Here is a 24,114-nt window from a genome sequence, read left to right as displayed (position 1 = left end):
AATAAAATTCATTTACGTTTTTAAAAAGGAAGCTGGGGACAACTTTTCTCCCCAGAAGCACCCAGCAAATGCAGTCCTCGGCCATGACACTTTCAGACTTGGACACACAGGGATCAGCTGGCCCAGAGATGGTCACAGATGTAGGAATCAGAACCTCGACGCAGCCCACGTCCTATTCTCCTGGGCCTGGGGAACTCCCAGAGCTGTGGCTTTTCTAGTTTTGTCTTTTAAGGTGAGAGACTTCACTGAATGTCTGGACTATTCAATGTGACTAAATCATCCCTTAAAGCACTTTATTATGGCCATTATTAATAAGGTACATTAATAAAAAATATTTGCGGAGTTTGGGGTGGGGCTGAAAAAAAAATTTGCATCAAGCTTCCAATATACCAAACTGCTTTCTCCTATAAGTGCCCCATTTTACAAATGGGGAAACTGAGGGCCAGCAGAAGATGGGACCTGAGGGAGGTCACACAGCCAGGAAGCAGCAGAGCAGGGACTTTTCTCTAGACAGCACCAGGACAGGAAAGGTGATTCTGAGAAGAGCAGAGGCTTGACAGCTCAAGGTGCTGTGTGACCTTGGGCAGGTCACTGCACCTCTCTGAGCCTCGGGAGGCTTGTTATAAGGATGGATGGGAAGGTGGAGGCAGACAAGGAGGGCAGGCTCCCATTCCCAGAAGACTTCCCTCCTCCACCCTGAGATGAGGCCCAGCCTCCTAGTTACACACACTGAGTTTTGGCGGGCCCCTGTCCCACTTTTCAACCAAATAATGGTTTGTGTAATCATTCATGTCTCTCCCCTCCTGCTCTGTTCCTCATTCTAACCCCACCACCTAGCACTGGGCCTGGTACACAGTCGGAGCTCAATAAATACTGAGTGAATAAATGAATGAATGAATGATGCTGAATAAATGACAGCTCATTCAGGTGCGAGATCATTACGGGACAGGAGAAGGTCTGGAAGGAATAAACCAGGAAGGACAGGAGGGGTCCCTTGGGCAGCACTCCAGGGAAAGAGAGGGCGAGTGAGCACCCGAAAAGCCCACCAGTCTTGTGGCCTCTTCTGTGTGGCCAAAGAGGCAGCACCGGCACCTAAGCCCGGCTTTTCATCCACAAAGCAGAGAGCATCGTAACACTCTCACAGGGCTGTCTCAGCTCAGATGAATTAAATTCTAGGGCATGGTAGGTGCTCAGTAAGCATCTCTACATCAGAACCAACTTCGTAAATCAACTAGGCTGACCCCTCTGTGCTGGGATGAGGAGACAGAGGCCCAAGGCGGCAGCATCTTACAGTCTCACAGTAAAGAGGGCCAGGGCCAGGGTGGCAGCCACTGCGACTAGATTCATGAGAACAATCTGAAACCTCAAGAAGCAGTTCGTCATAGTTTCCGTGGGAATGACCTCCCTGGGCTGTTGGATAAATGAGGCTGCAGAGGTAAGCTTGTCAGATTTAGCAAATACTGCAGGGGACATACTTAGACTAAAAACATGACTCATTGTTTATCTGAAATTTGAATTTAACTGGGAGCCCTGCATTTTATCTGGCAACCTTATCCAGAAAGAATGTTTTGATGTGTTATCCACGGCCAGCACAAAATATGAGACCCAGGAAACAAGAGGAATCAAATACTCTGGCTGCCTGGTCTGAAACCTCCACCTGAGTACAAATTAAATAAGTCGGGACTTAAGGGTCACACACTCTCCCGTAGGCATGCTCTTTTCTTTCTTCCCACCCAGAGGAAGCCTCTTGCCTGGTGGTTGCACAGGCCTTTCGCCGTCCTCTTGGCCCTTCCATTTCCACACAGTTTTTCCAAAGCAGTTGTCCAGTGCCAAGGACGTCATGTCACGTAGACAACCTCATGTCACCTTCTCCTATTCTGCCTCTTTCAGACATTGCTAATGGATCATGGTCTCCTTCCCACTGATCAGGACCCAGCCTTAAGATTTCTCATCAGAACCAGTCTCTCTCTGTGGGCCCCGGTAACTTAATGGACAAGAGAAAGCTCTCGTGTGGGGGAGATTGTCAGGGGCAGGTAGGACATCCTGAAAAGACAAGAGGGACAGCAAGACAAGCAGAAGCTCACAGCACCACTCAGCTCTGAAAAAATGAATAAGAACCATATGCCCCTCACTGTGGCAACGCGACAGCCCTGGTGGGAACCCAGGGAACAAGAGCGCAGGGATGAGGAAAGGAAACGCTGGGGGAATTGGGGGGAGAGGGAGCACGCCCAAAGGTGCAGAGCAGACGGGAGCCAAGGCAGGACTGGGAATGAGGGGCAAAGGAGCAGACGATTCAAAGCGACCTGTGGGTTTCCTAAGGCCGAAGGCGGGAGGGTGAGAAGTGACAGTGGAAGCTGAGGTGTCCACACATATAGCCCCACAGAGGGTGGGCCACTGAGCTGCCAGGCTGAGGTGGGAGCCAGCCCTTTTCCTAAGCACACAGACCCTGAGGGGCATGTACACTGTTGTCTGTTTTACAGAGAACACCCAGCTAAAGGGGGAGGCGCCTCACACGAGGGCACCCAGCTCCTGAATGGCAAAGCTGAGATTCATGTCCAAAGCTCAGCACTGCTGCCCAAGCAACTACCTGGGGAAATGATTCTAGACACTTGTTTTAGCTGAGGACACCGAGGGCCTAGAAAAGGGAAGTGACTTGCCCAAGGTCCCCCAGCAAGTCGGAGGGGAATAGGATAGACAAAGCAGGTGCTGTGGGAGGCTCTGGGGGCTTTTCCCTGGCTGGGTCTGAATACTGACTATGAATGAAAAAGGGGTTCCGTGGAACGTAATCTCACAGAGCGATCTTATCCTAAATTCACACCCCAGGCCTGTAACTTCTTTAGTAAAAGGTTTTTAAGCCAGCCTGTCCTTTGTTCTTGTGCATCTAGGTTAACGCACCTTTGAAGGGCCAGGAGTAATCCTCTTGCCCAGACCCCTTAAAGGTGTATTCACCCTCCAGGGAGCACATAACCTTGTTAACTATCCTGTACCTTGTTTTCTCCCACTTTCAATGTAATCTACCTTATGTTCCCCATTTAATTCCAAATGTATAAGAGAAACTGCAAAACTGCCATTCTCGGAAGAATTTGAGATTTGCTTCCTGGCACTGTTGTCAGTTTGGCTCAAATAAAATCTTGTAAGAATTCTTTACAGGTTTGGACATTCTTACATCAACATGACCACAGGTACCCTCCCTTAGAGTTGCCCCAGGGAGCCAGCACCCCAAGCTCAGAGGCTGTTTGCAGCTCCAGGGATCCAGGAGCTACTGGGTTTTTTCTGGCTGAGAGCAGACTAACAAATGAAAATACCTTCCAGACACATCTCTCAGGCTTTACCTCGGTAGGAGGCTCTAGTCTAAAAGGCACTTTCAATTTCTGAGAAAAACTCCTGTGATCTTGTGACTTATAATAAGAAATACATATTTGGTCTTCATCCCCATTTCTAGCATAGAGCTCCAAAAACCCTTGGAATTTCCTGTGATGAGATCCATAAAGGTGTATTTTGTTATGTTAATGAGGTGACTTTTAGAACACAACCTAAGATGGGGGCTGGTTGCCAGGAGAGCCCACTGTGTGTTTAGAGGGTTAGAACTCTGAATCCCACTGGGGACCTCCAGGGAGAAGAGGAACTGGGTTTCGAATCAATCAGCAATGGCCAATGATTTAATCAGACATGCCTATGCAATGAAGCCTCCCAAAAGGACGGGTTGGGAGAGCTTCTGGGTTGGTGACTCTGGGAGAGTGACACACTTGGAGGACATGGAAGCTCTGTGCTCCTGCCCCATACCGTGCCCTATGCATCTCTTCCATTTGGCTGTTCCTCAGTTATAGCCTTTTGTAATAAACCGGTGATCTAATAAGTAAAATGTTTCTCTCTGGGTTCTGTGAGCTGTTCTAGCAAATTAATCGAACCCAAGGAGGTCATGCGAACCTCCAGTTTAGAGCCAGTTGGTGCGAAGCACAGGTGACAACCTGGCTTTGCAGTTTGCATCTGAAGGGGAAAGCAATCTGGTAGGACTGAGCCCTTAATCTGTGGAATCTGACACCAGGGCTAGGTACAAGGTGTCAGAATTGAGTTGAATGGTAGGACACCCAGCTAGTGCAGGAGAATTGCTTGATGGTGTGCGAAAACCCACACACATTAGAATTATAATCCCTTTCCGGGAAGAAATCCCTGATCCCTTGCTAAGAGCCCAGACAGGAAGATTCACCTAAGAAATCTTCTTCCCACCTGAGACCAAGCTTTCCTGCCACAGATGAGACCAGAAAGGGAGGTTCCAGCTTTCCCGGGTCATCTGGAGGCCCGATCTCCCAGCAGCTGCTGTGTGCAATACTACAAGCCAAAGATGTGGAGTAAAACCCAGACTCCCTGTCCTGACACGTGGCTGAGAGTTGGTCACTGCCCTCTTGAGCCACAAATTTCCCACCTGTTTCATGGGGACAGTAATAACTATGCTATTAAGATAACGTAAGTATTAAAGATGAAAAACCTTTTTGAGAACTACAAAGGGCTGCACATGCTATTATTGTCCATATATTCAGACTACCCTGAGATATGTCAAAAATAATAATGGTAGCAATAGGAATAGAATTATAATAACTACCGTTTACTGAGTAATTGCTATGTGCCAGTCACTGTACTAAGACCTTTCAGTTTTTCTTCCCTGATCCACATAACAACCAGAGAAAGGAGATTCTGCATCATTCTATATCATGTCTACTTTGACAGAGGACTCTAGAGCCCAGAAAGGTAAAAATGACTGGCCATGGGGGCCACACAGTAAGGCAGAGGCCAAATGTCATTTATGCCCAGACTCATTTCACACCTGAGCTGGGACCTTCACTACATCTCTCCTCTCTCTAAAGGGTGTATTTACCAACCTCTGAGTCTGGCCTACTAGTCACAGCATTTCTTGGTTACTGAGTTTTTATTTTCTTCCCCATGATGAAGGCTGGCAGACTGGGAGATATTTCTCTGGGGTGGGTTTTTTAAAATACTCTGCTCTCTAAAGCCCTGAAGGCAGGGGCTCCCCAGGGAGGTGCCACCATACTCTCTCTTGACGCCTGAGGACTGTCATTTAGGACAATCTCTGGAGGGTCAAAAATTTGGCAACACTGTATCCAGTATCTCCAAAATGCACAGCCCCTCTAGCAACTCCATTGTGTTGACCAGACCCATTGTAAGATATCATTGTATTCGTTTTTGCAAGATGAAAATGTTCTGGAGACGGGCTGCTGAACATTGTGAATATACTTAACACGGCTAAACTGTAGACTTAAACATGGTCAGGGTGGCAAATTTTATGTTCTGTGTATTTTAGCACGATTAAAAATATTAGGTTGGTGCAAAGTCATTGCGGTTTGAAAGGTTAAAAATAATTGCAAAAACTGTAATTACTTTTGCACCAACCTAATAGGAAGGAAAAACAGATGTGAACAGCAGAATGATTTACAAAAAAGAGAAACTGAAACAGACCAATCTCTATGGGATTAAATACATGATGATTTACTCAAACAAATGAAAACATTTGGTTGGCAAACAGTGGCCCTCGGGCCAGATCCAGCACTTTCGTTTTTTGCAAATAAAGTTTTACTGGCACACAGGCTACACCCATCATTTGCATCCTGTCTTTACATCCTGGCTACAATAGCCGAGGTAGCCCACAATCCTTTAAGAATTGTGTGGACCCCTAACTTAGACCACCCAAGACCCAGAAAAATGTTCAGAAATATGCGGGGGTTATAGCGGGAGAAGGTGGCTCCCAAACATTGCTACACTGAGAGTTCAATTTTGAAAGGAAATTTTAAAATAACTTATATTCACCCCCATGTTTATAAATGTGCTATTAGATGATTATCTCTGGCTGGTGGAAATTGGGATGAATTTTTTTTTCTTCTTTTGACTTTCCTGTGCTCTCCAAATTTTCTATACTAAAGACATACTACTTCCCACCACGCGAAGAAATGATAAATGGAAGTGTTAGCTAATACTACAATGGCACTCATAGTGCAATACAAACGTATCAAATCAGTACATTATACACCTTAAACTTACACGATGTTCTATGTCAAATTTATCTCAATTTTTAATCATAGGGGTAAACAAACAATAAATAGCATTCTCATTGTCTCGGCCCTTAGAGGGAGTGAATGCTGACTCTGAGGCTCTTTATAGGTCTGTGGTATTAACACCCCTCCTCCGCCAATTTACAACCGGGGATGGGGGAAGGTCCCCTGGGAATTCTCATGACAAGTCCAAACAAGTTCCTCTCTTGCTAAAATTACCCCAGACACCCAGGCGGGTGGATCTGATTTTCAGCTGGGGTGGGGGAATAGGGGTTGCCCTAGGGGATCCTGCCAGGAAAATGAAATGAGAACATGCATTGGGATACTTGGAACTGATTTTGTTAGGCCTCTGAAGTGCTTCAAAACTCCACTGTGATGACAAAGTGACCGTTACTCCTGATCCCGCAACTTGCTATCTTTCTAATCCTCCTGGGTGCTGTTATTGTTCCATGTTAGAGGTGGGGAAAGTAAGGTTCAGAGGTTCAGTGACTCAACTCTCCTCTCAAGGTCACACAGATGGCAAAGGGTGGAGCCAGGATTTGAACCCGGAACTGTCTGGCTCTCCAGCTCCATGCTATTTCTACATGGGTTGTCCCATCAGGAATAATTATCTTGGCTGGTTCATTAATAACACAGAGTCTGCTGAACAACCACACCTCAGTCATCTCCTCCCGGCTGTGCACAACCCTGGGAGGGGCTCGGGAGTGATTATCATCTCCTTTCTCAGATGGGAACCTGGAGGTCTCAATGAGGAGGGCTGCAACCGGTAGTGCTCAGACTTCAGGGATGACAGCATCTGTTCTCTAAAGATACTCCCTTCCAAATATTGTTGCCACGTCAGGGCGACAGGAAGCCCTTTCAGATAAAGTAATCCAGGAGGGCTTCTTGGAAGAGGTGTCAGACAGGCCTGAGAGCAAACCTGCCTCTCAGCATCAACTGCCTCTCCTGTAAAATGGGCTCCCACCCAGAGTGGATGGATCAACAAATCTCGGAAGAGAGGAATAGTGGCTGGCTTCTGTTTACTCCCTAAAAAAGTCATCAGCGAGGAAGGGGCCAGGCCCCTAGCACAATACTCTCTTTATCTGGAAGCAGAACTCACATTCCAGCTTCTCAACAGCAGACACCTGGCTTCCAGCTGCCCTGGGCTACTCATTAACCAGGACTGGCCCTCAGGAAGGGGCTGAATAGGGAGTCTCCTCCCAGCCTGGGGGAGGGTGAAAGGAAGGCACTACTGGATGATGTGAGCACCAGGGTCAGATCAACTGGAATTCAAATCCTTCCTAGCCATGTGACCTTGGGGGGAGTCAATTCACCCCTCTTAGCCTCAGCTTTCCTACCTGTATAAGGGAGATAGTATCTGTGCCGATCTCACAGGGCTACTGTGAGGACTGCGTGGGTCTGTAAAGTGCCTTAGCAGGGCCTCATCCAGAGTAAGCGTATCGGTCATTGTCACAAAAAGAACAACACCTAAGTCAGAGCAGTGTTGTAGGATAAACTGCGCTAGTATACGTTAAACCTCTCGGCGACATACGAGCATGCTGTCACAAGAGTTAAATGCTATCGAGTATTCTTCTTGACATTTATGATATTTATGGCGATTACTCTGGAGGAGGCATGAAGTGGGGCATCTCCATGCCCAGTGAGCAGCTAGTCAGCGAGGTGTCCTGGGCCACCATAGATACACCTGCCTGATTTTTCACATCTGATGTCACAGCATGAGGAACAGTTCTCCGTGGGGTCAAGTGGACTGTGACAGAGAACCTGAGCTGGGGGCACTTGATGATAAGGATGGAAATGGGTCCACCACTGGCAGCAGCAAGCCCAGGGTCTTTGGGCCTTTTCTCCTAGTCCTGGCTTCCCAGATAAATCCAAATCAACCAAACCCCAACCCTGGACTAGTGGGAGCTTGGCCAGGTCCACGACCTTCGCCCCAGGGAGAAATTACTGCCTAGGAAGCCAGGGTTTTCCAATCTCAGCAGAATCTACTAGTGGGTCATGAAATCAACTGAGAGGGTCAGGGCTATCACTTTTATACAAGAGACCAGAAAAGAACAGAGCCCCATAGACGGTGAAGACTCGAGTTATGGTTTTTGAAATTGTGGTTTCAAGTTCATGCACAAGTAGGTGTATGAGCACGTGTGGCATCCTGTCAAAAAATGCATTTCTTACTATCACAACTAAAAGACTCTGAAAGCCTCTCCACTAAGGGTGTTTTAAATCAAGGTGAAGAAGACATTTGCAGAAGTGACTGGGTCAGGTTCCTGCCCCATTAAACCCCTTTTAAAAAGGCTGGTGATCCTGAACTAGGAGGAAAAACGCATCTGTAAATATCAGGAGACAATCAGCAAACGCAAAATGTCATTAAGGTCTGGAGATTAGATAACAGAATTGTGTCAATGTTAAATGTCCTGGGGTTGATAATTGTGCGTGTTTATATAAAAGAAGGAATGGCCTCTCACTTATGAAATACATGCTGAAGGGTCAGGGGTAAAGGGGCATCATGCCTGCAAAACCCCCAGTGATTCAGCAAAAAAAAGAACAATATTAACATGACTATTTTAATAGCAGAGAGAGAAAGAGATGAAGCAAATGTAGCATGTTAACAACGGGAAAATCAAAGTGAAGGGTATGTGGAAGTTTACTGTAATATTCTTGCAACATTTTGAAGGTTTTCAATTGTTTAAAAATAAAAAGTTTAATGAAGAGACAATAGGGATAGCAGCCCCAATTCCTGGAGCATCCTGTCTGCTAGAAGCCAAGCAGCTCACCCTTTCACATGCATCTCACCCCAATACTCAAAATCAGCTCAGTGAGGCCCCCATCATTGCTCGGTGGCAAAGCCAGGATTAGGGCCGGGCCAGGACGCCAAAATCAGTGCTCGGCCCATTTGCAGGGCTGCCTTCCTGGTATAGGCAGGTACAAGTGGCCAACCAGGGCCATGTACTTGATACCCAGAGGTGATGTGTGGACAAGGTCCTGGGCCTAGGTTATGTCTCCTCTTAGAGCCTGCAGGAGACACCAAACTCCTGACCACCCCCACCTCAGGTCACTGCTGCATCGGTGAGACCCAGCCATAGGGAGGTCCATGCCACTTACGTTTGGAGGCTCCTCAGAAAGGACTGTTGTTCTGGACCTATTGCAACGAGAGGAAGCAAAGAAGATCTGGTCAGGTTGTGACTGTACACAGGACTCGGAGTCTTCTTCCATTTGTGACCACCCATCTCACACACACTGGGAGGGGCCCCTTCAACACCCAGTGGGGACGGGAGAACCGGGCCGCTCAGGCACTTGTGCACACACTCACATGCTCACGTAAAGACACATATATACATGCAGACACACTCGCTCACACACCTCTCTCCTTCATGTAGAACCCTAAACTGTCGGAGGGCAGCCTGTGCTGGGAGGAGCAGGTGGCCCAGCCCACAGTTGGAGCAGAGGCTCTTCTTGCTGGCTGAGAACGAGTAAGCCGTCCCTCAGCCCCGACCCAAAAATCTGCACTCCTGCGAGCCCTCCACCAGCTCAGTCATGAGCCCAGCTCTGTGACTGAGTGTTCCCTGCAAGCCAGAGGACATGCCAAGGCTAGACAGATTGGCTGTGGGAGGCCCTGGGACCCCAGATTCTTGGAGAATTCATCAACTGTTCAGAAGCTCTGAGAATCAAGTGCCAAGGAAATCCATCGAACTTTGCTGAGCCAAGCAGTCCCCAAATGTGATTAACCCCAGAAGCATTTTCTTTCTTGTTTTAAACAGAACACCTCCTGTCTTTGGAACTCAGTTTGGGAAAGAATGCGAGTCGGGGAAGATCACTTCTGCCTCTTATTCCACCAGCAGAGCTGTGCTGGAAGGCTCCCCTGGTTTCCTGGAATATAAAAATGCAGAAAACCAGGAAATGGTTCCTCAATAACTAAGATCTTACATTTCGATAACAGTTCAATGGATCAGCAGAGAAGTGAAAGGGCAGAGAGAGGCATCCAGGCTGGGCTCTTCTCATTACTCATTGTGTCTGCAGCCCTGCCTCGGGGGCCTCTTCCTCAGACTCAGAAATGCCCGGCAGTCTAGAGAGCTCCCTGTCCCCCAAATTAGACGAACTCATTGCTATGTTAGGACCCCCACGTTCAACAGATTCACATTAGTGGCCCCCAATGTCTGAGGCACTATGGCGTAGGAACATTCAGTTAATGATTTGAGCACCTACTATGTTCTACGCACTGTTCTAGGCACTGAGAACACAGCAGCGAACAAGACAGCCGAGGTCACTACTCTCATGGAGCCTAGAACCCCCTGGGAAAGGCCAGCATCACAAAGATGCCATGGGGCCCTGGTTTTCTGGAGTCCGTCCAGTGACACCTCACAGCACCTGGATCCAGTTCTGCCTGAAGTATGACCCTGGGGCCTTTCAGCTAGTCGGTTCTTTTTTTCTTTCTTTCTTTTTTTTTTTTTTAAGTTAGTTTGAACTGATTTCTGCTGCTTGCAACCCTAAAAATCCAGAACTATGCCCTACGCTATGTAATTTTATGCATGTCCCCTATTCTAACACTGAGGCCATCAGAAAAGTGGGACACAGATGAAATGACATCTGCGGTCCCCCTGCAACCCTGGTATTCTACCAGGAGTCTATTGCAAACGTTAGGACTGACCCAGCCCCACCCCCCCATGCCAGAGAAATCAGCCCTTCTCAAAGGTAAGCCTGGAGGGCTTGTTAAAACAGAGAGCTGGGCCCGACCCGGGGTCTGAGTCAGCACTCTAACAAGCTCCCACCCAGGTAATACCCAGACTGCATGTCCAGGACCCAGACCCTAAATCTGTTCTAATCTTCCCAGTTGCTTGGTGCAAGTGTTCCGTGCAAAATAAAGCTCCAGCCAGGGAGGCCACAGCCACTCGATCCTCAAAGCAGACCCCCTATTAAGTAAAGTGCCTGTGTGGCTCAAGGATGAGGCAACCTGCAACCTTTAAACAACTAAAGCACCAGGTCCCAGCTTACACCAGTCCCAATGCCCACCCTTCCAGCCAGCCTTCCACCCTGGGACTTATCTAAATATTGGGGAGGCTGTAAAGGACATGGAGCCTCCTTGGGTTCCAACAGGCCCACACTGGTCTTCCAGGAGCTGTTAGCATCCCCCGACAGCTCTCCACACCAGGCAGCACGCCAGCACCAAATCCCACTGCGGGCCTGGGCCTGACACACTGCCTCGGCAGCCCTGCTGTCAGCACAGCCTGGCGGCGCTGGGCTCTCCCTGATTTACATCTGACTTGGCTGCCTTGAAAAGCCTCCTGTGGCTTTCGGACCAGGGATGCTTGTTTAGTAGAAAAGGGCTTCCCCACCAGCATCCTTTCCAAGGTGGCACTGGCCCAGAGGGTCTGGCATGGCTCAGTCACCTCCCAGCTGTGTGACCTTGGGCAAGTTACCTGCAATCTCTGGGCCTCAGCTTTTCATGTGCAAACTGGAAATAATGGTATCTTTTGCGATGATTAGGGAGATGATGCTTCCAAGGCCTGGGCCTACAAAGTGCAGCAGGTGCCCCATAGCTGGGACTCATCTCTTTTACTCAGAGTGGTCCCCAGACTAGCAGCACTGACATCACCTGGCAGCTGGACAGAAATGCAGACTCTCAGGCCCTGCGTTTAGTCCTCCTGAGTGGAAAGGGGCGTTTGAACAAGATCCCAGGGGAGGTCTGCAGCTTCCAAGTCTGAGGGGTCCTGGTATATGTTATTATTATTATTGTAGTTACAGCACCCCAAGACCAAGCCAAGATGTACCACCAACCCTCAGGCCTGGGGGACAGCAGACAGGGAGGGGTCAGAGGTAATGAAATGTCGAGAGGGAAGAAAAGTTCTCCGGTGTCTCTCCACCTCCCTGAGCCCCTCGGCAGCTCAGGAGAGGGGAAGGGACATAGGCGGGGTGTATCCCACAGTGAGACTTCGTGAGTAGGTACTGATCACAGTTCTCAGCCAAGGGAACACAATCTACTGAAAACATTCCAGGTCTCAGATTTGGGGCTTCCGGCAGAGTCTGGCTCCCTCTGTTCCTCTCCGCAGAAGGCTGAACCTTTTGCATTCAAGGAGGAAGATTAAATTACCCTGTGCCTGGAGTGCGCCACCCAGAACTCACAGCAGAGGTTGGCAGAGGGGCTGCCCTGGCCTGCTGTGGGGTGGGGGTGGGGGCTGCAGGCCCCACGTGGAGCAGTGTGGAGGCTGCCTGGATTTCCACAGCTCTGGCCTGGAACTGACCCTGTGAAAGCGCTAATGGTCTCCACTCACAGGCGGTAAAAACACAAAAAGGCTACTGAGCTGAAGGGCCGGAATCACCTCCCCTATACAGAGCAGGAATGCTTCCACGGCCTGGGGTCTACCAGCAACACACTGCTGTACCTGCAAAGCAGGAGGAGGGGGCACACTAGAGGGGCAGGGCTGCTGGGTGGGACAGCGCTGCGGGCAGAGAAACCAGATGACCAGATGCAGGTGCAAAAAAATCCCATGTTAATACATAAGGCTCCAACTTATAAAACTCTGTGTGGACAACACAGAGCACACCTGCGGTCCAGGGCTGCCCCAGGAAGACCATTTTGCGTGACTGGTGCTGTGATTTTTCATGCTTGGGATGTGACCCTTTTAAAACAACCCACACCTTCCACTGGTGCGACGTGGAAGACAGAAACGGATTCTGCTCAGTACCGGTGAAGAGCGGCTGCCAGGTTTGGGGAGGTTTCTTTTTCTTTCTTTTTCTCTAAGGTCTATTCTAATCTACATTCTTCGACCGATGGTAGGAAAAAAAAAAAAAAAAAAACCCTCCTTCTTCTCCCAGGAAATGTTTTTTACTAAAAGCCCATTGCCACAGCTCTGTTCAGAGCATCTCAGAACTCCAGGCCCCAAATCAGGAGGCTCCTTTCAGAAGACGGCTAAGACATCTTGAAAACCAACAGGAAGACAATCGCATCCTTAAAGGGGGCCCATGGGAGCAGCACCCCACGCGGTTGCGACGTATGCTCCCTAACAGCAAAGGGTCTTTTCCCCTTTTACTCAGCAGGTATCTCCCCCAAACACAACGTTTCCTTACACGTTAGCACTGAGGACCAGAGAAGGGAAAGGACTCACCCAGATCACACAGCAAGCCAGTGTCCAAGGGCACCCATACCCTGATGACTCGGTGGCCCTATGATAATTCATTAAATTATTTTGTGCTCAGCTTCATAAGCTAATGATTTGATCTGTCTTGGTCACTTGCCAAGTCCCCAGTGCTTAAAATGAATAAATCTCTGTTGGATGGGTGGATGGTGATGGGTGAATTTAATTTCCAAGCCTGGACCCACTCAGATGTTCAAACTATCGGCTCTCATTTCAGGGTAAAGGGAATCAGAAAGTGTGTGTGTGTGTGTGTGTGTGTGTGTGTGTGTGTGTGTGTGTGTGCTGAGTACCTACTGTGCACCAGGCCCTATGCTGGAGCATCCTCTCCCTCATGTGCCCACAGTCAGGCGGCTGGATTAGAGGCAAGACCTCAGAAGCCTGAGCTCCACCCTACAGGGGCTCAGAGCAGCATGAGGTTACGTCTACTTTGATTCACGTAATCTTTCTGAGTGGTTACTATGTGCTAGGCACTGTTACGGGGCTCAAGGAAAGCGTCAACAAGTAGGGGGCTTCCAGCTGGCCCTTGAAGAGTGGGAATAAGGAGGAGAGGGAGAAAGGGCCTTGCAGCTGAGGCCTGAGCAGGGCCGAGAGAGCCCAAGGCTCAGTCTAGAAGCAGAATCCAGCCAGATCACAAGGACAGGAAAGATCTGGCTGGAGATGAGGGCAAACACTGGCCAGGAGCCAGATCATGAAGGGTCTCGAATAAGCAGTCTGACTTGGTCTCACGGAAGCACTAGAAAGCCACGGAAGGCTTCTGAGCAGGAGAGTGACAGGCTGAGAGCTGCCCCTGGACAGTAGCAGGAGATGCCCAGGAGGCATGGAGGCTAGTGAGGAGGCTACTGTCTTAAGCTGTGCTGACATCCACCCAGAGAGGAGATACCACGTGCCATCTGGTAATAGAATGAATGTCCTTGAAATCAGGGCTTGAGTCCTCCATGAGGGCTGAGCAGCCATCATCTCCAGGTGCCAACTGGCTGTGCGGCAAGAGGGCAGAACCTTCAGGACCGCCCCCTTCCGGTGCCCTTCACCCACTAAGCATGACTCTGCTGAAATCCACTGGGCCACTTCACCCCTGCACCCCCAACCAGGCAACGGGCAACCTGCTTTCCCCACCCCAGTTAAGGACTTTCTGCTTAGCAAGGGGATGGTGGAACCTGGCAGTAAGTCACTTAGCACTTTTATTTGTGCAAAGAAGAGCCATGGAACAGGCGGGACTCTGAGAATTTCATTGAATTTCTTGGACCACAGAGATGTGGTCCAAGCCTCCACTTAACGGGAAGGCTGAAGCTCAGACGGGCTAGGAAGGATCCAAGGGAGCAGAACCACAACTCAGATCTCCTGCCCTTCACCCACCAGGCCTGCCCGGACACCCACCAGGCCTCTCACAACTGCCTCAATTCCACTCTACACAGTGGACAGAGCTGCCCACCAGGAGCCAGGCTCCATGAGCCTCCTCTCACAGGTGGTCCTGCTTTCCAGGAACCCCTATTCCAGATTCTGCAGGTGTCTCCTGAGTAGCCAAGCTCTAAGGAATCTTTCAAATTAGTACGGCTTTGCCCTCACCCCCTTTCCCATTCACTGTGCTAAAATCAGGATCTGAGAGTCCTGACTACAGCCATCATCGAAAGTTTGAGAGAGAGGTGAAAACACGGTCCTTAAATTCTCCTGTTTTACATAATCACTGAAAGGCAGGTGGGGCTGGGGAAAAACCACAGGTTTGTGAACAATGGTCGTTTTGATGGCCTATCTTCCTTCGGTGATCTGTGCCTCACTCAGACCTCAGTCTCCTCATCCATAAAGCGGGTGGGCAGGGAGGGTTAACTCAATGATCACAAAGTCCCCATCCTCCGCAGCCAAAGGCCCACTCGCCCTCAGACCTTCCCAGGTGTTCCTTGACATAAACTGCCTGGGGTTGTTCATTAACCTCTCCCTGATAGAGATCTCCACCCCTCCTGTGAGGCCGAGAGCGGCTGGAGCACAGGGGCTGTCTGATTTATTTAACCCTGCCCCCTGACCATGGCACTAAGCCTGGCACCCAGTAGGTGCTCAGTAAACATGAGAACAAAATGGGCTCTGGTTCCAAAGCTCCTCCCCATTTCCCAGCTGTGTGATCTGGGGCAAGTCACTTTTCTGAGATTGGATGAACTCCTCTAGAAGATGGAGGTAAGAACCCCAAGTCAAGCACAGGGCTTAAAATCCAGGAAGGGTGATAAAGTAGAGTGGGTGCTCAAAAATATCAGTTCCTTCCCATCACAGAATGCTGAATGGCCTCAAATTGCTTCTCTACCCACCTTCAGGGCAAGTTTAAGGTCATTAGGTGGGAGTGTTTCATTCACTAAGCTGGCAGCACTCTGGGTGATTAAGACAGGCCAGCCTAGGCCAGTGATTCCCAAATGCACACTAGCTGTTCAGAATGGCCCGGAAGACCTGTATATTCTGAAAAGCAGCGGTTCTACAATGGTCTGTTGTTTCAATAGAGTGGCAGAACCAAGAACAGTGCGATGCCATTTTCGTTAACGACAAAACAAAACCATAGCTAGCTTAAATCCTAAATAACTACAGATCCTAAATAAGCCCTAGATGGAAGAGGAAATCAAAACCAAAATGAAAACTGATCTAGAAAGTAATAAAAAGGAGTATATGTCCATGTAGCCATCTTAGGGATAAAGCTATAGGCAAGGAAAACGTGTAACTTAAAGGCTTCTATAGAAAGAGATAGATGATAGGTCGTCAGTCAGACAGACTGAAGATTAGATTGCACTTTTTAAAAATGATCTTTAAGGATCACCTTTAGTTTATAGTTTTCTATTGCTTGAGGTGTATTATTTTCTGCAATTAAAAGAGGATCCTTTGACAGTTTCCCATAAAATTAACATATCTACCCTACGATCCAGCAGTTCCACTCCTAGAAAAATAAAAATATACGCCCACAAAAGACGTGTATACAAATGCTCATAGAAGCATTACCCATAATCACCCCAAACTAGAAACAACCCAGATGTCCATCAACAGGAGAATGGATAAACAAACGGACGCATCCACACAACAGAATTCTACTTAGCAATAAAAGAAATGAACTATTGATACACAGCATGGTTGGATCTCAAAACATCAGGCAGAAAAAAGCCAGACACAAAAGAGTATATGCCATTCAAGTCCATTCATATGAAGTTCTAGGCTTGGCCAAACTCATTTATGGTGCTAGAAATCAGAAACTGGCTCCCTCTGAGAGGGAAAGGGCACAGATACCTTTCTGGGGGAGCTGGAAATGCTCTGTATCTTGATCTGGGTGGTGGTTACCCAGGTGTATAAATTTGTAAAAACTCATCAAACTGTAACAGAATCTTTGCATTTCACTGCATGTAAATTACATCTCAATTTTTAAAAAAAATTTTTCTAATGAAAAAACTTTAAAATACAGATTCCCAGGCACCATTCCCAGGGATTCTGATTCAGTGTGTCCAGGCCAGGCTTGGGAATCTGGATTTGTGAAAAGTAATTCATGTAATTCTGATGCCTGACTAGAATTACTGCTGCTGACCCTGCCCCCTATACCACCACCCCCCAACCCGCTTTATTGTTTTGAGTGATTTGTAATGTTGGTTTTCACAAGAGAGAATTGATTGATCACAAAGCTTTTGAGACACAACAGCAATTTTCATTCTCTCTGTCCTCTTCCCGCCACCCCTAACCCCTGCCCCTCCACTCAGGTTTCCAAATGAAGTCTCTGACCAGGTGAGGTAAGAAAGGAAACCCTGAAGCCCTGTCTAAGACAGAAATACCTCACCGTAAAGAGGCCAGGGGTGCATGCTCCCGGGAGGTCAAAGCCAGTAAGTTAATGGCCTGTATACCTGTTAAACAGCATGTCCAGGCCTTCACCCTGTGTTTACAAAAAGAGCTCAAGGCAAAATTCATTGGCACAGAAAATGCTTTGTGCCCTGACCAGCAGTGACTGGTCCCCTAGACCCCAGCCTCGTTCCTCACTTACCATCAGGGGTCTCCTGGGCTCCCGCGTTTAACTGCCTTATCCACTGCTGTCTCCAAACCCAGTCTGATGCTGTTTCTATCCCAGCTGCCTTCAGAATAAAGCCCAAGCTCCTTCAGCTGCCCTCAGAATAAAGCCCAAGCTCCTTTACCCACCACTCAAGGCCCTTGGCCAGCTAGCTCCTGTTCCTCTCCAGCTGGGCCCTTGGGAGGTGTGTTCGTGCCTTTGTACCTGCTGTGCCCCCCTGCCCAGAATGCCAGCCCATCCTGTTCTTCCAGTCAGATGCCAACTCTGACATCACCTCCTCTATGAAGCTGAAGTGTCTCCTGCCTATGACCCTGCCATTAATGCACACCGAGTCCTCTTCACTGCACCCCATGCACAGTGTGGTCATAGCAGCTGCCACACGGGCCTTTTTCCTCTGGGCTATGAGCTCCTCAAAAGCCAGTATTCTACCCTGAATCCAGTTCTGGCTTGGCCAGAACTGACTAGCAAGGTGTATTAACCAACTAAATGAGGCACATTAAAAAAGAGCTCACATTCACATTGAAGGCCACTGAGCATTTCCACACCCACAGCTCCTCTCTAGAACCCACTTACTCACACAATCACTTTGGTCAAGATAAGTTGGCCAGCATGGAGGAGTGCAATGCAGCCCTAAAGAATGTGACTCTGGCTTAAGACCTTTTGCAGAAATGAGGGCTCAGGCTGCACCTGCTGGGGTAACCCCCGGAGGTCCAAGGCCTGCCCAATTCTCACCTAGACACCCTCCAGCTGCAGCCAAAGCTGCATTTCAGGCACTCCTTGTGATTTATTTTTCAGATCTTTCCTAAATACAGGAATATGTTCAATGACTCCAGTGTCTTACAATTTTGGGAACTTTGGAAAGACTTTCAGATAAGCACAGCTCCAAAGTCCTTTGACACATTGACAAGTGGACAAATGAGAATTAGATAATGCCACCCCTGGAGCCCAACTGCCTCCTGGGAGGCTGACACTTGTATAACTTGTGTAGGAAGAATAGTAGGGATCCCAGATAAGGCACAGAGAAGAGAGAATGGATAACTAGGGACAGAATCAAGGTGCCAATGAGTCCCACACACTCACCCTCCAACCCTGACGACCGAGGCAGCTTTGTCCCTTGTTTTCCCCAGGTCCTGGTCTGATTTCAACTCCCTAAGGCACTAGTTACTAAAACTCCATGGAGCCAAAACTCACAGCTGGCGTAAGGATGGCCTTTGAAGCTGAATCCTGCCACTGTCCAGTTAAGCTGCTGTTCTCTGGGCAACTCTCAGTTTGCCAATCTGTAAAATATGCACTATTCACTAGGGCCTCCCAACTCTGCAAAGCAGATGTGACCCAATCACAGCAGGATGAGCTGAAAGGGACAGGGCAGGAGAGGTTGACTGCGGCTGTGCCACAGGTTAGTATAAGAGTATCCCTTAAGGACAAAAGCTCGAGGGTGCACCTTAGCCCTTGCCACATACCACAGTGACCTGGAACCTCGTGACATCCTCTAATCGTGACACCCTCTAATCGGTAGCTCTGAAGCCAAGCCCGGCTTTACAGCTTACCACAGGCTTATTCTGCCTCATCTCCCTCAATCCCCTCAAGGACACAGCGAGGCTGACATTGACGTCCTTGCTGCCAGAGGCCCAGGGAATCACCCAAGGTCACCTGCCGACTGAGACAGAGGCACAGTACTTGAACTCAGCTCCCTGGGGACAAGTTCCTGTCTCTTAGATTCTGCTTACTCCATAATCAGTCTACACCACCCATTTTACAGATGAGGAAACTGAGACCCCAAAAAAGGTCACCCCAGGTCAACTGGTAGCTGAGCCTGGCCTAAGACCTCAAGATACTTTGCCAATCCCATTCTATGGTGGGTACTCATCAGCCAGTACCCTCAAATTCCCTCTAATTCCCCCTCCCAACATCCTAATGAAATTCCTTCCCCACTCCACCCCCACACCTCTTCATGCCCACCCCACACTCCCTGGATGACTCCCTGGTCGAGAGGGAGGCAGGCGGTTGCTAAGTACTCAGCGGCTCTCTCATAAAAATAAACTCCTTCTGGCTGGGAGACTCTGGATGAGATCCCCTCCCTTCCAGCCAAGAAAAAAATTAAAAAGAAATTTAAAAAAGATCTCCTCCATGACATTTATTTGAACGTCAGCAGTGCCGAAGCGTGGGCCAATTTACCGAAGTCCAAATGGAGCCACGCGCCACTAAACCTCAAAACCTCAGCCTGAAGACCCTCAGTTCAAGCGTCTCAACGGTTACTGAGCTGATTTATTTCACCAGGCAGGAAATGGGGGCCAGGGCTGCCTCCCAAGCCTTTGGGGCTGGTCCTGGGGAAGGCAGGGATCTGGCAGAGGCCTGGCAGCGACCAAAATAGCCAGGCTGGTGGCCCTGCCGAGCACACACCTCCCTCTGAGTGTCCCCCCTGCAATCCAGGCTGAAGCTTTGGGGCTATAGAAGAGGTCCCTAAGGTTCTCTCTCTGGCTTCCCCGGTAGAAGCAGGAAGAGAACCGGCCGGCATGAAAGAGGAACCCCCCAGAAGGAAGGGGAAAAGTCAGGAGGAGTGTCTTCTTGTCCCTGCCCACAGCCCACTTGGCCCCCAGCTGTCCCTCAAGACGGCTGGATGTTGGCACTGCCACCTGCACACTGCACACAGGCAGTACCCTTGGAGCCATGCCGCCCTATCACCTCTCCCCACTCAGTGCCTGCCCTGAAGAACCAGCTCAGGCTGTTTGGCCCTCTAGGCACCAGGGACACTCCCTCAGGTACAGCCCAGGACACACAAGTGCCCACAACCAGGGACCCAGAGACACAGCCACACTTGGGGACACACACGTGCACAGCCAGGTACTTGGAGACACAGTCACACACACACAGGTACGTGTACACACACACACACACACACAGGGACACACAAGTGCACATATCTTAAGACACAGCGACACAGCCATACTCAGGTATCACAGGCACACACTAGAACACCCAACCTAGAACACGCACAACCCAGGACAGAGAATAGCAGGTATACATTGGGTCACCCAGTGCTTGCTGCTGGGGACACGGAGAAACAGCCACCCTCAGAAATACACAGACACACACAGGGACGCGGAGATACATACAGACGCCCAGTGAGACTGAGACACACACACACACACACACACACACACACACACACACACACACCTGCCGCCTGCACGAGAAGTCCGAGCCCTTTCGCTGGGGAAACAATAACCGCCTCTCCAGCAGGTCTGAGTCGGCGACCCTCCGTCCCTCCCTCAGTGGTGAAAGGGGAGCCGGAATGGGGGGCACTGGGCGGGAGGAGGTCGGGGCTGGCTGGAGCGCGGAGACCCGGCGGGAGCTCCGCGCGCCGGGCTCCCTCTCCCTCGGGTACCTGGAGCGGCCGCGGTGCTACGCTCGGCCGCGCTCGCTTCCACTCGCCGGGAGCTGCACGTCCGCTGGATCTCTGGTCCGCGGGGTCCGCGCTCTGCGCTCCTTCTCGGTGTGGCTGGGTCTCCGGGCTCGCGGTTCTCGGGGCTCGGCGACGGCAAGCGAGCGGGGCTGCGACTAGGGCCCGGAGCTCCGCGCTGGTGGCGGATCGGAGGAAGCGGTAATTTATAAGCGGCTTCTTCCTGACCTCGCGTGTCTGTTGTCTGAGCAGGCAGCGCTCAGCATCACCCATCCTGCTGGGTGGAAAAATACCAGCTTGGCCGGGCCAGGGGCGGGGTCGGGGCGGGGCCAGGGCGGGGCCGGAGCGCCCCGCCCCGCCCCCACACGGACACACACGCGCGCGCTCACACACGCACACCCTACACATGCACGCGCGCACGGGCACGGACACACAAAGAGCATGGGCTCGCCGAGCGCGCGCACACACACCCTCAGGCCGCGGGCGAACACTGGGCCCAAAGCTTCCCCCATTACAGCGCACTTTTCTTGGAAACCCTTACCCTTCAACCCCTGGTGCCAAGTGGTACAGCCGGTCCTCATCCCCCTCACGCCTACGGATGATGAGCAAGAGAGCCCCCAACCCCAACTCGCTCCCCCCCAACCCCAGCCTCCAAACCCCCCACCTGTCGCCCATCCACCTGGCTCCCAGGAGGGGCTTGTGGCTTCTTGAGTGGCGAGATTCAAGAAGCGGCGTGCTCCTGGGCGTGCTCTAAGCCTTGCTATGCTCTTTCAAGGAAGGGGCCCCGCAACCCTCCCTCTCTGCCACTCCAGGCTTGAGAGGGATCTGTGATTGTGTTGTGAGGCCGGTAAAGAGCTCCCCAGACTCTTGGCTTTGCCCCAGCTGGGTGACTTTGGGGGAGTTACTCGGGCCCTCTGTGCCTTGGCTTCCTGATCTGTAAAATGGAAATAAAAATAGTAGAACTTATCTCCTCTGGCTGCTGTGAAGATCCAAGGTTAACAGTGTAAAGCGCTCAGAACAGCACCAGGCACTTAGGAAGTGCCAAGCAAGTGTCAGCTACTGCGACTATTTTTAAATGAAAATGGGGAATGTGCTATTATTCTTGTCCTTTGCATGAGTGGGTCCTCAGAGACCATTTTCCATAACCAGGCCCTGGCTGAGCATGACAGGGAAGTGCTGTGTGACTTCCAGCAAGGTCTTTCCCCTCTCTGAGCCCATTTTCTCCTCTCTTTCTCTCATTCCCTCTCTGCACCTGGGAGGCGGTGTGGAAAGCTTGTGGATCCTTCCACCTTTTAGACTGAGAATAATGGAAGAAATACCAAAAAGGCCCTGGGCCCCACAGAGAGCCAGCCCCACGTCAGAACCAGGCCCCAGCCAGGACCCACTGCTGGAAGAGTTCCATAGCACTCTCTTCATGAGCAGTTCCAGACAGAGATCCAGAGATGCTGAACAGCAGGATTCCGGAGATGACACTGCCTCTCCCTGGCTTCCTCATTAGGGCCCCCTGCTGTCTAGCTCTATCTGACTTTCTAGCAGGCTATCCCCACCCAGCTCCAGCCAAGGCAGACACGGGCCATTCCTGGCACATACCCTCCCTTGCCTTCTTCCGATGCCTTCCTTGGCTTCTCTACTGGCTCCAGGTGCCCCATCCTCCAGGAAGCACCCAGGGACCAGCAGTGTCTCCAGTGTTCCAGCCACCACAAAGCAGCATCCACTTTGAGGCACCTCAGCCCTCTCCTTTGACTTCAGGGTACCTGCACCTCTTTTCTGTGTGAGGAAACCAAAGTAGGAGAGAAGCAATTGAGTCCCCACATCTCTCCCCTTCTCCTGATGGGAGTGAACTTCCTTCGTGAGTTGAAGGAGCAGACAGCAACCAGAAACTCTCCAGGCTCCTTGGGCCTGCGTCACTGCACGCAATACAAAGTGGCAGGTCCTAGTGCAGGGAAGTGACTCTAGAGTTGAGGTTGGAACCATGAGGAGGCTTTGACTAAGACACGGGGTTGAGGAGAAAGGGAAGGAGAAGTGTGTTCCTGGCAGAGGAAACTGCTGTGCAAAGGCACACAAGCAAGAGTAGTAGTAGACCTAAAGCAAAGGTGATGTGGGCCAGCTGAGGGTGGCAGAGAATGACCAAGGGCAGCGAGGCCATGGGAGGAGTGAGGGTAGTGGCATGTCCAGGGCTGCAATTTGGAAAGGCCCATTAGAACATCTGAATTTCAGACAGGCCACGTGGACAAGGCTCATTCAACCCTCTGTCTTCCTCCTTTAGACCATCAACTTCACAAGGGATAATGGGGCATTGTCCTTTATGCCCCCGTTGAGTCTTGGGCCTGGCACACACTAGGTACTCAACAAATGTTTGTTGCATTTTTTTTCAATTTAACAAGCTACATGCTAAGCACAGTTCAATGCATTTAAACATGTTTGCTTGTTAAAATCTCACAACAACCCTATGGGGTTGGCATTATTAATCTCCCCCATTTTACAGCAAGGAAAACAGTCACAGAGAAATTCAGTAACTTGCCCAAGATTGCTCCCTGGGCACATAGTAGAGCTGGAATTAGAACCCAGGCCATCTGGTTCCTGAGGCCACAGTCTTAAATGGGGGGATTCTGGGACCCTTTGTGGTTGTCAGACAAAAACCTAGCCCCTGAGGATAGGAGAGAGAGGAAGAGAGGAAGGGAGGAGAGGACAGGGGAGGGCGGGGAGAGAGGGGAGGAAAGCCAGAAAGTGTTCCAACCTCTACAAGGAGAGGCAGATAAGAGGTGGTGAGGGGATGAGGGGGAAGCACAAGGTGAGGTGGAAAGAGCTCAGCATGGAGCCAGAGACCTCCAGTTTCCATTCCCCTCTGCTGCTTCCTAGCTGTGTGACTTGGGCCTGCATGCCTGCTCCCTGTGCCTCAGTTTCCTCATCCATAATATGGGACATAATAATGGACCTCATTGAGCCATTGTGAGGCGAGATCTCAAACCGGGGTGGAGGGGGGTGTCGTAACTACATTGAATCCAGTTCCCTGATATGCTTGTTTGGCATCCACTGGGCTTTAAAATATTTGAATTAACTGCCATGAATAAAAACTTGGGAAAGTTCACATTTTGAATAACTGAATGTCTGCTTTCTCTGGAAAAAAAAAAGGCAAGATGGAGCCACCTCAGGCCCGTTATCTACCTGTCTATCATCACTTGGAGCTCAGTGGCATCAGCCGCCACCCCCTCACATGGGGGCATGGGCTTCCTAGGGTGCCACCATCCCCACCTGGCATGTTCCCTCATTTATGCCACCTACCCCGCCCCTGCAGGGGGCTGAGCTTGAAACTCATGGTATACTTTGTGTACCGTCCCTGCCTCCTTGCCAGGGGATGGCAGCTGGAAGCTCTAGGAAGAAAGTATGAGTACCAAGGAACTGAAACCATTGGCAACGAGGAGGGAACTTCAAGGAAACCCAGGCATTTGTTTCCTTCAGAAGCCACAAGCTAGCCTGAAATTCCATTGGGACTATCTCTTCCCATTTCAAGAATGA

At 50.2% G+C, this 24,114-nt stretch overlaps 1 protein-coding gene across 2 annotated transcripts in view; it reads right to left on the bottom strand.

The window, feature by feature from the left end:
* Positions 1-20,889, bottom strand: part of SLC6A6 (solute carrier family 6 member 6) — an 82,179-nt gene extending 61,290 nt beyond the window's left edge. Inside the window, exons 1-2 of one of the 2 annotated variants that reach the window (XM_019747061.3) lie at positions 20,584-20,889; positions 9,159-9,195 (exon numbers count right to left, since the gene is read on the bottom strand). The gene's annotated coding sequence lies outside the window, so the exon portion shown is untranslated. Of the gene's footprint in view, positions 1-9,158; positions 9,196-20,375 lie in introns of both variants that reach the window. The other variant, XM_019747066.3, reaches the window with a different exon arrangement.
* Between the last annotated feature and the right edge of the window lie 3,225 nt (positions 20,890-24,114).

Source organism: Rhinolophus sinicus, chromosome 5, assembly GCF_057876585.1.
Source record: "Rhinolophus sinicus isolate RSI-liver-muscle chromosome 5, RSI-T2T, whole genome shotgun sequence".
Classification (NCBI taxonomy): Eukaryota; Metazoa; Chordata; class Mammalia; order Chiroptera; family Rhinolophidae; genus Rhinolophus; species Rhinolophus sinicus.
Note: the sequence above shows the minus strand (reverse complement) of the source record. Positions and strands in the feature narration are given on the sequence as shown.